The following is a 4,786-nucleotide window of genomic DNA, read 5'->3' as shown; positions in this document are numbered from 1 at the left end:
TTTAGTGGGTGTATGGTTTTACTTTGGATCACGTGCAGCGAGTAGACATGGTAATAATGAGAGGGTTGAACTTTTGTAATCGTTGTCAGGAACTGATTAATGCAGATTTGAGGGCATCAAGGGTGACAAGTGCATAACTTATAGACCATCAACTTTACTTCCTCTATGAAAATAAAAGATAGAAATAGCATACACATGTTATATTTCTATTTTTGTATTTATATTTTAAAATTGTTTAATTGAATATAATTACACAACTTTTGTCCTAAAATAATATTCTCTTTTCTTATCTTTGATTTCTTCAAACACATTTAAATACTTTTTTTTCAAGGACATTAACATTAGCAAAAGTTAATGCATAAAATATGTTTTTGGTAAATCCACAAGGTTTTTGTTATTTAATATTTTTCTTTGGACATGGTTATTTAATATTTCAAGTGTCCTTGTTTTAGAATTTCTTTTTCTCTTTTCGGTTGAACTTGTTGTACAAAAAAAATTATAATAAAGGACTTTTAACAAAGCCTGGTGATAGTGCTGATTTAACTGAAAGTCTAAAGCCCAAAGTCATCCCTTATTTGTTTCTTTTAAAGGCCCATTTCTAAGAGAGGGCTTTTCTTTTTCTTTGTCTCAAAATGATTCTGTTTCTAATCTGTTATTTAGTCGCAAGCAGAATCTTTTCTAGTTTTTGGTAAGCAAATCTCTACCCGGATTGACCTGGTACCAAATTTTTTTTTTCTGCTAGACCCGTTTATAAAAACACTACACCACCAAAACCTCATATGCTGGACCTTTTGGTTAATTATAACAAATGTGTACGAGTGGACCTCACATATGAATCAGAGTCCAATGTCATTTTGTTTATATATTCTTCAATTGTTTTTTTTTTTTTTCCCCGTAGTGAAAATTATATAATGGCTTTAAGCCATTATTATTCATGTAAAGAAAAAAGACATTATTATTGATTTTTTTTTATTTACATAAAATGGAGAGAATAAGGTTCAGTTTGGGTAAACAACTTAATTAAACTCCTTTTGAAAAAATAACTTAAATAATAAATGACTATATTAAAAGTAACTGATAAATAAATTATTTTGTGTTTGAATTTTTAATTCTAAAAATGCTTATATTTTATAAAAATGTGGTAAAAAGTAGTAGTATTATGAGAGAAGTCATTTTTTTTAACTTCTTTATAAGTTTCTAAATAACTTCTTAAAAAGTCGCAATTTGATTTTAAACATTGTACCAGACATTAATACTACTACTTTTCATAAATCAAAAGCTCAAAAAAGTTACTTTTGAAGCTTCCCAAAAGAGCCCTAAGAACTCTTATTTTGCACCTTTCTACTTTTTGAAACAAAGTACTATAGTTAAGCAACATTAACATTGAGGTTGTGGGTTGTTCTCCTTTTTTCTTTTTTATTTTTTTGTAGTATTTTTCAATTCAATAGATTAAAAATTAATTTATTACAAATTTATGCTCCATTCAAAAATTTATTGTTGATTAATAACATACAACATTTAAACCTATAAATATTTATTTAAACGGGTTAGTGATAAGATTACTTTACTACCTTATGTTAGTTTGATTTTTTCTGCTTCTAATATATGGCATTTTATTCATTAATAATAATAATAAATTTTGACCTATATTAGTCAACTAATTTTCCCTTCTCCCTCTAAGACATGATGTTTTTCTCTGTTTTCTTATTTTAATTTAATGACGTGAAGACAAACAATTTATTCCATGTAAGAAAAAGGGCGTATCAGACAAGTTGCAAAGTTAAGCAGGAGACACAGCGAAAGAGAGCACATATTAGTGTTGAATATCATCAACTACTAATCTTTTTGTCAAAAGCTATGTCATTACACAAACAAGACAAACACTCCTATTACAAGTATAGGTAAGGTTAAATTTATTGATTTGTGCCCTTGGTGACTTTGGTGGATACTTATTTTCTATTGATCTATTGGACAGAGATATTATTATGGATAAAGTATTATTTTGGCTTCTAAATTTTAATTTGGTTTCTAACGTTTTAAACTTTTATTTCAGTCTCAAAAAATTTTAAACGCCTTTAATATTATCTCACTATTAAATTTGACGGTAATGTTAGGGAGACAAAAAAAAAGCCAGAACTTACCTTAATGAATACTAAATAAGACAAATTATAACTGTATTTATCTAATTTTCTTTGTTATCAAATATTTCTGTAAATTTGACACGAACAATTAACATATTAAAGATACAATAACGTTCTATTTAAATAAAATCGACCTTAACGATTGATGTTTTGTTGATTCTTAACTTTGATTTGGTTCCTTACTATTTTAAATGAATATTAATCTAGGATTCAAATATATATTCACGATCAATTTAATTAATTATTAAATTGGTGTTTGTCAATATAGCTTAGAATACAAAACGGAAGAAATGGGTATGCACAATTTTCAAAAGAGTAATTTGATGTTTCAGACTTTTTAGTTTTTCTGTTTTGGTTGGGTGATTGATGCATCTTTAAATGACTATTTGATTCATGCACCCAAATTACTATTATATACCTTGCTATCCTATTTTGACCTTTGAAAGAATTATATCTATATGTATATGTTATTATAGATTGAATGATAATAATTGACTACGCAGCTATTTCGAATGTCAAAAGTAGATACCCATTGACAAATCATATGAATTTTATATCTCAGTTTGAAATTGGGATTCACTTTAAGCATGCATGTTTTGTGTGAAGTAGAGATTACATCACTGTAGTAAAAGTACTAACTCAACCTATCGTCGAATCAATTCTCACTATTCATGTCTTTTCAAGAAATCTTTGCTGTGAAAAAAAATTAGTTATTTACCAAAAAATAGTCTCGGTGATGTTGAGAAATAGGTTACCGTATAGTATTTGATGAAAACGTTGTTTTGACTTTTGACAGATGGTAACTACTTATCTAGCGTTTGGTGGAGAGATAGAGACGAAAAGACTGAGACTGAAAGACAGAGACTAAGAGACAGAGATTGAAATAAATTTTGTTTGGTGCAAAATAGAAGATGGAAATTGAAACAAAAATGAAACTCTAATTTAATTTATACAAAGAGTAAAATTGGAATTAATTAATTGAAATGAAGATATTTTAGGTATAAAATGTTATTAAAGTTTTAGTCTCCATCTCTAAAAATTTTAGTCCCCTATATCCTTATTTTTTGAAAATACTGAAATATTGAAATTTTGGAGACAGGGACAAAAATTTTAGTACCAATTTCTAAACCAAAAAACATGATACTGAATCTCAGACTTTGTCTCAATACCTCAAAACAAACGTGTTGCCTCATAGTTTGTTGACATGTTATACATTGAAATCCTTAGATTCACAGTCTGAGTAATATTATAACCATTTTAATTCCAACATTTTGATATGCATTTGATATCAACTCGTTTTCGACGTCACACGTTGGACTCATTATAATAAAAAAATGATTTACTATATATATATAGAAATCAAGTGAAAGTATTTATTTTTCGTCTAATTTTATTTTTTACCAAATAATTTTTCTTAATAATTTCATCTCTTCTTGTTAACATGGTCAATTTCATGACTTTGTATGAGTCTTTTTTTTTTTTTTATAAATATTAGTGTGTCAAGATTCTAACATATGATTTTGCATTCGTCAAATTTGTTCAGAACATTGTTTAATGTTCACATCTAACACGATGGGGGCTTTATATAATTGTATTTGACAAAATCAATTCTAGTCAGGTCAAATACTTGACTCAGTATGAGCCAATATCAAGGGCAATATGGTTATTTTGAGTTGCCATGTAATTAAATCACCCATGAACTCTATCACCACAAGTCCACAATATCATCACATGTGTTAATTTTTTAGCCTAGACACATAGTAGACTACTGACCTTCAAACATGTTATGCCTTATAAATTGGTTCACTTTTTTTTTTATAGCTAGCCTAGATAGTAGGGCGTACCCAACAGAAATTAAATTCCTCCTCTACAAGAACCTAGCTACAGGATCTAGACGCCACTTATTGTACTCGCAACCTGCAGCTAACAACATCTATTAATTAAAGCTTCCCAATTTAAAAGCATTAATTCGTAATGCCATTACTGGTGTCCCTCCGAAAAGACCTTCCAACAAAACTTGAAGGAAAACCTTGTCATATAAAAATAGACAAAACAAATTGCTTTCTTCTTGACAATTAATTCCTATCTCTTGTCTCTTCATATACATGTTGCTTCCCAAATTACGTTTTTAGTACATGACTGTTACATACTTATTATTACTTTATTGTTCTGTATTTTACAAATTCATTGGTACATACATGACTAATTACTTTTCTAGTCCCGCGTTTGACAATCGTTACGGCAAATTAAAAATATTATATAGAAGGCAAAATGAAGTATAGAATGATTTATCAAAAGATGAGAGCTACCAGGATTTTGTCAAAAGGTGCTAACAACTCAAAGGCTCAAAGCCTGTATTTTCTGTTGTCTTTGCACGTGGCATCCTCGACCAATCAAATGATTCAATCTCTTTGACTTTTGAACATGCTACACCTTTTAATTTATTTCTTAAAGTCTACGTCGGAATGGTTTTACACTTCTCCACTACTAAACAAGATGATTTTTCCATGTCGACTTTTTTGTTAAAATAAAATGAGTTACTCTTTTGTAGTTTATAATTTTATTAAATTTATGATTAAATTTTTATATTTTTTATTGAATTAAATTTTTATATTATTTTTATTTAAAAAAAATATGTAATTAAA

Source organism: Arachis ipaensis, chromosome B5, assembly GCF_059453495.1.
Source record: "Arachis ipaensis isolate K30076 ecotype BB chromosome B5, ASM5945349v1, whole genome shotgun sequence".
NCBI lineage: Eukaryota > Viridiplantae > Streptophyta > Magnoliopsida > Fabales > Fabaceae > Arachis > Arachis ipaensis.
The sequence above is the reverse complement of the archived record's forward strand: the minus strand, read 5'-3'. Positions refer to the sequence as shown.